Here is a 14,087-nt window from a genome sequence, read left to right on the forward strand (position 1 = left end):
ATATATATATATATATATATATATATATATATATATATATATATATATATATATATTATTATTAGTCAATTTTCAAGAATTCGTTTTGAGCAAATTGCTCCTTTTCGTTTCTTGTCTGCCGATCTATCGATAGACATATCTGTCTAATGACATGCGTGCCTACCTATCTATCGGCCCGAGCTGGACAATTGGTTAGCACGGCCAGAATGGCAAGGGATTAAGAGATTTTCGGCCACTCCTGTTAAGTAGATAATTCCTTATTCGAGGCAAAAGTGAATCTGTCTGGCCGACTCTTTCCAGGCAACCCCCGCCCCCACCCAGCCGCGGGCACAGCTGAAATGACTCAACTCCCTATCGAAGAACTTGCCCCCTGCCCCTAGCAGAAGGCATAAAAGGACAGACAGACAAGGGCCCGCTCTCAGAGACTCGAGGGACGATATGGCGTAGAGACACGACGAACACTCTCACCACCAACCCCATGAGGAGGACCATGCCCCCCGCAGAACGATGCCCTGAGCTCATCTCTTCTCCATCTAACCACGTGGCCCCTCAAAGTATACTTTTACCTTCGTGCACTTTGACCGCCAACCACGTGTTACCTTCGCTGCTGGCCTGATCCTAACACGAGGGCCGCCCACTCCATTACCTGGCATTTTGTGAAGTCACCCACGTGTTGCCTGCACCGTCGGCGCCCCTACATCCTACCACGTGGAATATCAACGCCTTCGCCTTTGTGAATCGGGAGTCAACCACGTGCCACCTTCTTCACTGGAACCACTTCTCTCCTACGGTAAAGTGCTCTGTAAAGACGTCCTTTCAATCACGCTTTGTCCTCGTAGAATTTACTTAATTTGAGTGCCAGTAATCACGGAATCTTTTGTTCAATTCCACCCGTGCTATTCGAGTGTCTGCTCTCAGTGCTAATCCATTATTAACTCGTCGAGACCCCATTGGCACCCTCAGTGCAGCTTCGAATTCATTATCCTTTTGTCTATTGCCATTACTGGCTTATAATCAGTGTGTCTCGCATTTCAGAGGGACCCTATATCGTGGAATCTTCCTGGACTGTGCCTGGAATCCCCAGTTTCATTCATCCCATAGGAATCCCCTTTAGGATCAACAGTTTAATTGCATTTCTCCTTCCTGTACTAATGTCTTTTATGTAAATATACTCCTTTTAGTTTACCCACGTGTTAACATAATATTCCTTTCAGAATGTAAATGCCTTATGCTCATATGAAATTCCCCTACCTCTCTTGTTTTATGTTTCACTGGACCCACAAGGTCAGAATCACAAGGCTAATTTATCTATAAATCTCAAAACCAGATTGTCCAGAAAAACATTATATATATATATATATATATATATATATATAAGCGTTTATATATATATATATATATATATATATATATATATATATAGTATAACAAGTGTATGTGTCATTTGTTAATTTTTATTATGTTATATTAATGTTTATATATATAATATATATATATATATATATATATATAATATATATATATATATATATATATATATATATACTACTGAGCAAGTGAATTTTGTACCTGACACGATAATGCCATTTAGTACTTATGTCAAAGGTCAAGAGTTCCAAGCCGAACCATGACAGATTAAATATTTCCGTAAGAAGATCAGGAAATTACTCTCGATCCGAGGAAGGAAACAACAGGTTGCGATGTACAACGTAATCCGTTGTAGTAATAGTCTTTATAGAAAGGAGAGAATGCCATCTTTTGATGCTGTAACCTGGAGAGAAGGACTATGAACTCAGTCAGTTATACATGGTAAATCGTTTATACATATACATATGTGTATTATATGTATATATATATATATATATATATATATATATATATATATATATATATATATATATATATATATATGTGTGTGTGTGTGTGTGTCTGTGTGTGTTTGCATATATATGTGTGTGTAGATAGATATATAAATATATAGACAGCTAGAAAGAGAGAGAGAGAATAGAACAGAAATTTTATATATAAATGACCAAAAGTTTTGAGCATAAAACACGCGTTTTTAAAGTTCCTAATGATATGAATACGCCCCCAGTCATTCTTTTTCACAGCGACGACAAAATCGAGCAACCATAAAGCAAAACCATAAGCCTTTTGTTTTGGGAAGCAAATCTTGAACTTTAATTCAAGAGCACAGACCAACAGAGAGCAATCAAACCCACTATTCGTGGCACTTGGATTCTCCAACTCATCTGAATCGACAGCCGGATTTCTACCTCAATGACGCCAAATGCTCTTGTGAGTCGGTATTTGCAGATACTGCAATCAACTATTGAAGCAAATCGGTTTGGCCGGGTCTAGTGTTCAGTCATTTAGAGACAGGCAATCAAGGGTGGTCTCAGCATTGGGTTTACCCAAATAGTTGATGTGATATTACATCTGTTCCTTTTGTGCAGTGAAAGTAAATTGGTGGCTTCTGCTTTAACGAATATTGTTGTGTCAGGAAGGAGTGAGAGCAATTCGTGATCATTTCCTGTTTTGAATCTTTAATGATTAAACTAATAGTTGTGATACTAATTCCTCTCCTGGTCGAGGCAGTAATGGGAGGGGACATAAAGATATCAAAACAGAATTTTCACCCGACTTGACCTTATAAAGTTATTAGATCCCCAATCCCACATATCGTCCTAAGAATTTTGACATTCCGATAGATATGCACCTTATCATCAGGCAGATTCCCTTTCCTCTGCTATTATGTTTAGAAGGCAATCTCTCTCAGCTTTCTGTGCCGAAAGCCAATGACGATATTGATTTATCCCATTCCCTCTGCTATAGATGCTCCTCCTGACTCTATTCCTATTATCTGATACTCTTACCGTTATTAGAAGAATACTTAAAAGTTTTGCCAACATAGACTTTGAAAGGGGCATAAAAGTAGAATAGAATAAAATAGAACAGAATAGAATAGAATAGAATAGAATAGAACAGAATATAGGATTTAGGCCAAAGGCCAAGCGCTGGGACCTATGAGGTTATTCAGCGTTGAAATGGAAATTAACAGTAACAAGGATTGAAAGGTGTAACAGGAGGAAAACCTCGCAGTTGCACTATGAATCAAGTGTTAGGAGAGGGTGGAAAGGAAGATGGAAGAAAGAGAATATGAACGGACATACAGTAAAAGGAATATAAAGGGGTTGAAGCTAGGGGCCGAAGGGACGCTGCAAAGAACCTTAAGTAATGCCTACAGCGTACCGCATGAGGTGCACTGACGGCACTATCCCCTACGGGGAGGGCACAAAAGTAGTTTCAGTAAAGTTAATCATGATGCAGCACGCCTCTACCATGATTACTTCCAATGTATTTGAAAAGTGAAACACATCTACATTTTGAAGCTTATTAGGTCTTCATTAGGTTCCCATTCGTACATATATAAAACTTTTGTCTTTTTTATTTGAGATTTTCAACTCTAACTCCATTTTTTTTGTAGTACGTCGCTAATCTTGACTGAAAGCCAATTTCTCAGAAACAGGAAGCCACTAGAATGACGGGGTTTTATTTCTTAGGGGTTCTAGTAAAAATAACCTTAAAGCAAGAGAGAGAGAGAGAGAGAGAGAGAGAGAGAGAGAGAGAGAGAGAGAGAGAGAGAGAGAGAGAGAGACTATTATTTAAAATCTAGAAAATCTAGAGTTAAGCAGATAATCTTTTAATTTTTCAAAAAACTAGTCAAATAAAGTACATTCTTCACAGGATTGTGAAATGGAACGTAATATGGATGAAGCCACCGATGAAAATTCCAAGAAGTGTGTGAAAAAATATATGCGAAAAATGGACGATTCTTCGGGACCATGCCATCTTTTCCTTCGCCAAGCTGTTGTAAGGAATCTCAAATATTCAGTTTTTGGCAATTTGTCCAGAATGCACTTACGCAAAAAGGAAAATGCTAAAGAATATGGACATTCATCTTTGCTAATACTGGAATAAACTATTCATCTTTGGTATAAACGATTTATCGTATAATGGAAAATAATTGCAATTAATTATATATACCCTTTTGAGCTGACATCAATTATAGATATACTGCCTGTGGAACTTTAACTTAAAAGTAAAAAGCCCCTTCATTTTAATTTGTCATTCATTTCTAATTTCTAAGTACTTCATTTTGAAACTGTATTCAGTTAATGAACAATAGGACTGTAAAATTATTGGAAACTTCTGTTATGATGATGCCTTTTTATAAAGTATTTATTTTCTTATTTCTAATAAGTCTACTAAGCCCAGTTATGAAGCATTGGATATGTAATAATTTTTTTCAAAACAGATTATGCTCTTTTTTAATATAACAATTACTGTCATAAAACAAATTAAACGAAAAAAAAATTTTCAGTCTTCGAAAAATTTTCGTCATATTTATCTGAATCAAAATTTTAATTTGTCATGAGATAATATTGCATAAAACGCGAGACCTCTTCTACCATTTTGTTCAACTAAGTATGATTTGATTTGCATATAAATTTTGAAAAACTAGGCACTGGCTAAAAGGCTATTCAGCTTTTTTGTGGGCAAGTGCATAATGAACAATTCAGGACTGTACCTATTCAACAGGAAATAATTTTAGTGCCAATTATTGTTATGATTATTATTATTAATATTATATTATTACTATTATTATTCAGAAGATTCCTATTCATATGAAACAAGCTAAGGGAACTGATTTGAAATTCAATCGTCCAAAGAATCTGGTATTCATTAGAATGAAGTAACAGCTTAACGTGAAATACAATTAGAAAAGAAGAGATCATAAGATTAAAAAAAAAAAAATTAATAAACATTTGTAAGTAACTTATTAAAACAAAGGAAAACTTTATTAGCGAATCCAAACCCTCTAGTAAATATTGGAAAACCATAAAAGGACGGTTCTACAAATTGACGCTTCCCCTCGAAAGGAGAATAATGTAAGCCTCAGCCTCAACACGTTTCCATCCAACTCTAGAAGCGGAGTGAGTGAAAACGCATGTTAGGGACTGTAGACAATATCAAAGCAAGCAGCATTAGGTACTGCAAATGGAGATGGTTCCATCTGTCGATTACAAATTCCCCCCTCTCTTTGGAGGTTACGTAACAATACCCTATGGCAATATATTTAATGTTATTCGTTTCCTTGGTAAGTATAGATCATTGTTTATTATGATCAGTTATATTGGATAAAAATATCATCACATACATACACACACACAAATTACACACATATATATATATATATATATATATATATATATATATATATATAAATATATATATATATATATATAAATTATATGTGTGTGTGTGTAAGTGTGTGTGTGTGTGTGTGTGTGTTTGTGTGCATATACGTATGTGATAATATTTTGTAAAGGTCTTTAAATGTTGTTTTTAGGCAGATTATGCGCATATGATTAGTGATTATGATTCAGACTTTGTCCATCGACTATTTCTACCAGTCATATTGCTTTCATTAGATATTTCCAAATATAACTGATCAAAATTACAACAAACAGCAATCTATACTTACTAGGGAAACGAATAACATAAAAAGTTTTAACACTGAGTACTGTTAAATCATATATCAATTTTATCTAAAAATAAATGAATTGAAGATGACGAATCCCATACATACTCAATAGCATACTGATATCTCTGCATTTTTAAGAGATCCATGACTACTGACAATTCAATGATTTGAAAGTATTGTATCAACAAAAATACTGAAGGTGTTTAGTTCTGTTATATATAATTACAATATTTTATTGTTCGTATTTTACATCAGTTCAGTTTCAAACTCTAGAGAATAATTCACCTTCAAATTACGGGTATTTGTAACAATTATGACTCAAAAAAAATTGAATAATCATGATAAATTTGCACAAGTCACAATATCTTTTTCATTAGTTTCTCCATTATTCGCCAACGCTTTGTCAGGCGCATGCAGTTCTTAGCCTAGCACCGTGAATTTTTCATCTATCACGTGATTTTAAGAAAGGCAGCTTTTAATATAAAATATTCGCTGTGTTGCTCTAGGATTCTTCACTACCATGAGGATATAAACATCATATAATTATCTATCAAGTATATACCGAGTCGAGTATATTTTTCTTTAATTGATATTTAAATGAATAATGAGTAAAATTCCTTTGCATTATCACTGAAATCGTAACTCGCACAATATAATGAAGGACCTGAATATTAGCAGCAATATACAGGCGCTGAAGTGACACAACGGAATGTGTTTGAACAAGTGATTCAACTTTGATTTATGAGTATAAATCACTTGTTCAAACACATTCCGTTGTGTCACTTCAGCGCCTGTATATTGCTTGCTAATATTCAGGTCCTTCATTATACTGTAAGAGTTACGATTTCAGTGATAATGCAAAGGAATTTTGCTCATTATCCATTTAAATATTAACAGAGGAAAGACACTTTGCGGAAGAAATGATGTGGAAGAAGTGTAATAGCAAGTATAACATTTAGCAGGAAAATGTAAAATTTGTATGACTTTTGCCACAAGAAGCATTTCCACTAACATCGTAATTGGCTTACTCAATAAATATAGATAACACTATTCTGTATTAATGATTACGGATAAACTTATTATGTGTAAATAAATATAAATAAAGTAATTCTATATTAATGAAAATGGTTAAAACTATGGATAATCCTGTATTAAAGAATAGGGATAAATCTGTCGCTAAACCTTTTAAGGCAGGTGGGCAGAGCTATTGATAAAGCTATATTAATGAATATGGATAAATCTATGGATAAGCCGGTACTTATGAATATGCATAAAACTTATCAATGAATACGGAAAATACTTTCCTGTAAAAGGTACCTGATAATTACAAAATTGAGAGAGAGAGAAAAGAGAAAGAGAGAGAGAGAGAGATTATAATCTTAGAGAGAGATTTAGAGAAAACGATAATCAATGAAAACATATATAAAACTTTTCTGTTATTAAACAGAATCTGATAATTTGAAAAAAATAAAACAGAAAGAGAGAAAATTAAAATGAGAAAGAGATTAACTGTAATTTCAAAAAATTTTCAGCTAAAAACTCATTTTAAGGTGCAAAAAAAAAAACAAAATTAAAATAAAAACAAGTGGTTTGTTACAAAAGAAATCAGATGTCAGAAGAGAAAAAAGACAGAGTTGGCGAACTGACTTAAACATTCAAATAATGATCTCGGCGAACGCCAAACCACTTACAGATGCAATTAACGTTTCGGAACGTGACTCTTCATATATTCGTCCAGATAAATTTTCCACCAGCATCTTGGAATTACTGTGAACTATTAAATATAAGCGCCATAATAAAATCACCAAAATACATAATTACGAAAAATGAAATATATGATTTTAAACGAATAAAATAATAGCCGCTCATTAATTACTTTGCAATTTATATATAATTTGCAGAAATGATCTCGTACTTTGTATCTTTTTTTATTTTGATTTCGTCCGTGATCCTAAATTATCCTTAGTGATTAATAATTATTTTTTTATCCAACATAACTATCTTAGAGAGAGAGAGAGAGAGAGAGAGATGAGAGACCGAGAAATAAGCAATTCCTTTACAAAACAGAAACATTTTGATGAAACCGATTTCATTTATGATTCTGATGCCAGTTCTTTTATTTACAGATACCCATCGCCATGAGCCTGTGACCTATCCAGACAACAAAACTTTATGCGCAAGTTGACTGATGTGAAGCCTGTGCGGAATAAATTCAAGAGAATCAATTTTGTATTCTATGATTTAATGAGTAAAGATTATTCATTAATGAAGCAACAATACGTTGCGACCCTAAATATCCTCTGTTCAGTGTGATTCAGCTTGATTATTTTTGTCGGTTTTCTTTGTGGCTTTCCATACTTATGCTTTTAATTATATTTCTATTTACAGTGGGTCGAGTGGTGAACATATAATCATAACCTGGAACCCTGAATTTCTTCACAGATTGTATTGTGTTATTCTACATTCATTAGTGTTGTTAAAGCTACCAAGTTACACTTAAATACACATTTTTTTACGCCATTTTAGTGCACTTATCAACAAGAGGGTTCAACAATCTAATCACAGCTCAATCAAAAACTGCTTTGCAGAATATCATGGAAAACTAAATTTATCTTCCTGATATTCTACATAGCAACTTTGGATTGAACTGATATTAGTTTTTTAAACCCAACTGGCGTAAAAATAAAGAAATGTTCTTGGGTGTAATTCAGTAATAATACCCTTACCTGTGACAGTAGAATAATAAAATACAAAGTCTGTGAAAAATTTCAATGTTTCAGAAATTAAAAGTATTTGTAAAAGCATAATCTAAGTTGGGAAAACCGCAAAGAAAAGCGGCAATAACCAAGCTGAATCACAATGAACAGAGAATATTTAGGTTCTCGACATATTTCTCTTGTTCCACATTTTTTTCCTTGTTCTTTTTTTTTATCTATCATCTCTGACCTTCCACGGCTGTTGATGTATTCATGGCGAACTTGATTTATCTTGCATGGTGCACCGGATCCAAACTTGACTTTTTTATTGCCTGAATTGTTTATAACCTTTAATTTTCTGTAAAAAAAACTATTGATACCATACTTTGTCTGTCCGTTAGCACTTTTTTGACTGTCCGCACTTTTCCTGTCCGCCCTCAGATCTTTAAAACTACTGAGAAAAGAGGGCTGCAAATTGGTATGTTGATCACCCATCCTCCAATCATCAAACATAACAAATTGCAGCCCTCTAGCATCAAAATTTTTATTTTATTCAAAATTAAAAATAGCCATAATCGTGCGTCTGGCAACGATATAGGACAAAAGCCACCACTGGGCTGTGGTTAAATTTCAATTATGCAGCTCATACAGCATTATACCGAACCACCGAAAGATTTCTATTTTCGGTGGCCTTGATCATTGTTATGTACAGAAAACTCGACTGCGCCAAAGACACTTCGGCGCATTATTTATTTGTTTATATTGTATTTAGATTTACTGGTCTCGTTTTCATTGTAGATTTATTCAGGCTATTTTTATTTTTGTTGTTGATTGTTAATTTTTTTTTGTCTATCTATTGATATTATATTCAATATGGCCGTTCAGCTTACCTCATTTTTTTCTTAGATTCTTTACCATTTTAAAAGTTAATTTAATATAATCATCGTATACTTTTTTTCCTAAAGCTTAATGAATGTAGTGCCACATTACTGTTGAGTAGGGCTCTTTGCTGTCAGAGAAATTGGCACTCTGACTGCCAATAAATATGTTAAAAAGATTTGATTTGAAAGAAATACTACACCTCATATGAATCTGGAGCCAACTGTAAGCCTATCAATGACAGCCTTAAAACTTACTGACGTTTCAGAGTATGAGTTTGGTATAATCCCTCGTCTGTGAGACATCTTTCGTTATTTCAGTTAACTTAATTGCTTACACAGAGATTGGCTGACTGTGTCCTGGTACTGAACCTAATGACATATCCCCACTAGAATGGCGTCAATTTCCTGCTTAGCTGCAATAAAATAAAGAAACCCATAATTCTTCTTTTAACGTGCTTTTTACCATTTGTATGGGAAAATTTGCCTTCTTAATGAGGACTTTAATTTGGCTTTAGAAAGACCCTGTAAGATCGGCTGCCCTGCCTGAATCGATTAGAATATGTACACTCGGCAAGAAAAGTGAGGATACAGTTTTCATTAGATTTCGTTCATCGAATTTTAATTTTTTTCTTACAGAAAACACATAATCTCGGTAAATTTACTTTAGAATATGAAAATACAATGCAAATTATATCATATATGTTAAATCTGCAAAACAAAAACGTTCAGATACTTAAAAACACCATGCATGTCCGAAGTAATCAGAATTTCTCAGATGACTTCGTTCATAGAGATCTAAAAGATAGTGTGTGGATATCTCGGTGTAGTACTGTTTATCAGAACGGCAATATTTACTCGTTTTCCGTTATGAACAGGCTTATTATTGCATCATCATACGAGGTAATGATAATTTCTTTAATTTTTACACATTCATATTTGTATTTCACGGTGTTAAAAGTCAGCTGGAATTAATGGCAGTAAATGTTGTGACAGCTAGGGTAGGTTGACCAAATCTATTTAAATCCGCAAGAGCGTTCTCTATGATGTGAGGAGCAGCGCGATAACTTCGGCGGGAAAACACAAGTAACTGGATGTTTCTTGACGTTGCCATAGTCTCTCTCTCTCTCTCTCTCTCTCTCTCTCTCTCTCTCTCTCTCCATTGCTAAAACATACTATACAAATATAGTATCGCTCAATCTCTAAAAGAAAAAATAATGAAATGAGTAGCTCTACATATAGGCCTAGGCTTACACAACAGCAACTCTCTCTCTCTCTCTCTCTCTCTCTCTCTCTCTCTCTCTCTCTCTCTCTCTCTCCATTGCTAAAACATAACAAATTGTATCAATCTCTAAAAAGAAAAAATAATGTTCTCTACATATAGGCCTAGGCTTACACAACAGCAACTCTTTTCTTGTTCTCTCTCTCTCTCTCTTTTTGCATTCGTTCCTTTATTGTTCCCCATTGCTCAAATTTAACTCTTGATTTCATTATGGAAGATCGCGTTTCCGATTATGCAAGCATTCCGTTCATTGTGGTGTCATAAATTCATTTGTATAAGGTTAATTGGTAGGTTATGTCGAAAAATGTTTATTTTGCTCAGAACTGTCGCTGCAAATTACAACTTGAACGAATACTGTAAAGCTTACTACTGCATTTAAGTATCAATGATTTCAGAATCATAGAATATGATTGAAAGTTATAGGAGGTCAAGCAAAAACCAACACACTAAGACAGAAGCTCCTCCCCTTTCTAAAGTTGCCAGATGTCGCATTATTGAACAATATACTGTATGTCCGAAGATTTAAAAAAACTGTATCTTCACTTTCCTTGCCGAGTGTACATGTATTGTACCAGTCACCAGCGGCCTTTCTCCCAGCAGCGAGGAGACGTTGCGAGGTTAGGTCGACAGTCGAGACGTGTGAGGTGTCTGTTATGTTTTTAGAAGATGTTGGAGTGGCTTTGTTTCTGTGTGTATTAGTCTGTAACACCCATTTGCTTTTAAGCAAACCTATCCGTTGAGTAAATACATAATCCCGGGGTGTCTACAAGGATAGCAAAGTGTCCACCTCTCTAACCGGTCGGCTGCGGATTTGAACCCGCACCACAGACCTCTAAGAAGTCTGAGGCTGCTGCCCTAACCGACTTGGCCACCGAGGCTCTGAAATAAAGAAACCCACACATATCCCCATATAAGAAACCCAGAGATATCCCCATATCCCTGGTATGATCCTTGAACAAATCCCGTCTGGTCTGACAGTTTCACCTTAGGTGAGGAAAATTTTGTGATGCTGTCAACACAACTGCACTGCCACTATCACACTCTAGCTGCATTATGAAGGATGAACCTTCTATGAAGAATTTTCTACAGTGTTATTCGCTTCATAGTTAATACACTTACACAAATGGATCACCAGCAGCGCATTGCACTTCCTACAAAAGCCTCACTAATCACCCGATCTCGCATCCTTTATATTGAGGCCTTAAGTTACGGGTATCTCTTCCCCTCCTCTTAAACATCACTTTCTTAGACATCCCGTACCCCCTTCCCCCCAATACATCAAACATCACTATCTTAGACATCCCGTACCCCCTTCCCCCCAATACATCAAAATTACATACTGTAATAATAATCCTAACTGCCATGCTTTGTTCTCCTAACATCGGATATCATCTCTTTAACATTCTGACCTATCTTGTCACTTATCATTTCTCACGATTCGGTTTTTCTTCTAACATGTATAGAAAGCAAATAACTATTAATAACAACGGCTTCATTATTTAATCGTATTCAATAGCAATCAATTCCTTCACGCATGTCGCTATTAATGTTGAAAGCTCTACTGACTGAAATGGTATTATTGTTCTTGACGTTTTACCTCGCCTGGAGAAAACTATTTTGCTAATAACGATACCTGGATTATATTGTACACCAACGAACTCGATCTATTCTGATCGCTAATTTATAGGAATCCTTATGATGTCAATTACCTGATAACCTAATTCCCGGTTTTGTATTATGAGAAACCTGTTGAAGATTTCTTTTTATTTATCTAATTGTTTGTTTACAGATTATTTTTGAAAACGAAATGAACATTTCACTTTCAGGAAAAACATAGTCACAGAACGTATAAAGTACTGCCATAGTGAGGAAATGCCTCTAATATTATTAATTTCAGCACTGGATGGCAAGAACAAAGAAGCTATGCTTCCAGAAGCACATATCTTCCATATTAACTAAAGTCACTTCAGAGCCTTCCACCACCGGAAAAAGAAGGGGAATATTCTGTTATGGCAACATTAGACTGCTAAGTCTGTTGTTCTCAAGTATCACAAACTGATTTTTCCCACTAACGTTTATCAGGAAATATCAGGCTTTCACGTGATTCAGTTATGATTGATTTTTAAAGGGTAAAAAGTGCAGTGATTTTTACTTTCTGAAATTTCTGTGTAAATGTATATATATATATATATATATATATATATATATATATATATATATATATATATATATATATATATATATATATATATATATATGTGTGTAAAATCATATGTATGTATGTATGTATGTATGTATGTACATATATATTATATATTTATATATATACATTCGTGTATATATATATTATATATTTATACATACGTATACATACGTGTATATATATAGTATATATATAATATACTACACTAATGCATAGATACATATACATTACTTAAATGAAAAAAGCAGTGCGCTTGAAGCGACACAGAAAAGAAAAGAAAATATAAAGAGTAAGGTCTGTACAGTGCTTGCGTTGTTCCTGCTCCATTTGGAAGTGACTATACGTATGAAAAAAAAAAAACGCTTTCATGCTTAATATCTATCTATCTATCTATATATATATATATATATATATATATATATATATATATATATATATATATATATATATATATATATATATATATGTTTATATTATATATTTTATATATATAATTTTTGACTGCATATTCATCAAATTTATATCAAATATCAAATATATAATTATTAAACACGAAAACGCTTTGGAATTCTTAATCAATATATATTTGATATAAATTTCAAATGAATAATAATGCAATCAAAATATATATATTATATATATACCTGATATATATATATATAAATATATATATTTATACATATGATATAACTGTATATCTATATTATATATATATATATATATATATATATATATATAATATATATATATATATATATATATATATATATAATATTGACTGCATATGCATCAAAAATTTATATCAAATGTCAAATATATAATTATTAAACATGAAAGCGATTTTTAACTTTTGAAATGTGTAATCTGAGTACCAATTACATATTGAATTTAAAATTCATGTTTTTCTGGTTCGAGAAACAGTTAGAAGCTGCAGAAGGGACTTTTGTTGCTGCTGTAATCTTAGGAAGTGAAACGCATTTTATTCACGAGTTTAAATGGGGTCACTCACGAAAACGTCGATAACAGAAAATACAACTCGTCGCATGTGTTAAAATGCATCTGAAACAGGAGCTCGTAAATGGTGGACGCCCGTTACTGCACTTTATTGAAAACGATTACCTTTGAAGATGAATATCACATACCTAAAACACTTTTCATATTATATTTTGTTCATAAAAATAATCGTCTATCGTTCACCGACGGCCGTAGCGAATATCTGTATTTATGTCACCTCTAGTTCATCGACGGGCGTAGCAAATATCTGTATTTATGTCACCTATAATTCATCGACGGGCGTAGCAAATATCTGTATTTATGTCACCTCTAGTTCATCGACGGGCGTAGCAAATATCTGTATTTATGTCGAAGTTTGTGGGTCAAGAACACATTTTTATGGAGTACTGCAATATCAGTTGATATTTCAGATATACACACAATATATATATATATATATATATATATATATATATATATATATATA

The 14,087-nt window shown here is 33.6% G+C and overlaps 1 long non-coding RNA gene across 2 annotated transcripts; it reads left to right on the forward strand.

Moving 5' to 3' along the window:
• The first annotated feature begins 415 nt into the window (after nt 1-415).
• Nucleotides 416-7,773, forward strand: LOC136837739 (uncharacterized). Of its 2 annotated transcripts, XR_010852742.1 has the most exons (3): nt 416-790; nt 3,748-3,873; nt 7,675-7,773. It is a non-coding gene; the product is annotated as an uncharacterized lncRNA (long non-coding RNA). The 2 variants fall into 2 exon arrangements; XR_010852743.1 differs by lacking the exon at nt 3,748-3,873.
• The last annotated feature ends 6,314 nt before the right edge of the window (nt 7,774-14,087 follow it).

This window comes from Macrobrachium rosenbergii, chromosome 59 (assembly GCF_040412425.1).
Source record: "Macrobrachium rosenbergii isolate ZJJX-2024 chromosome 59, ASM4041242v1, whole genome shotgun sequence".
NCBI lineage: Eukaryota > Metazoa > Arthropoda > Malacostraca > Decapoda > Palaemonidae > Macrobrachium > Macrobrachium rosenbergii.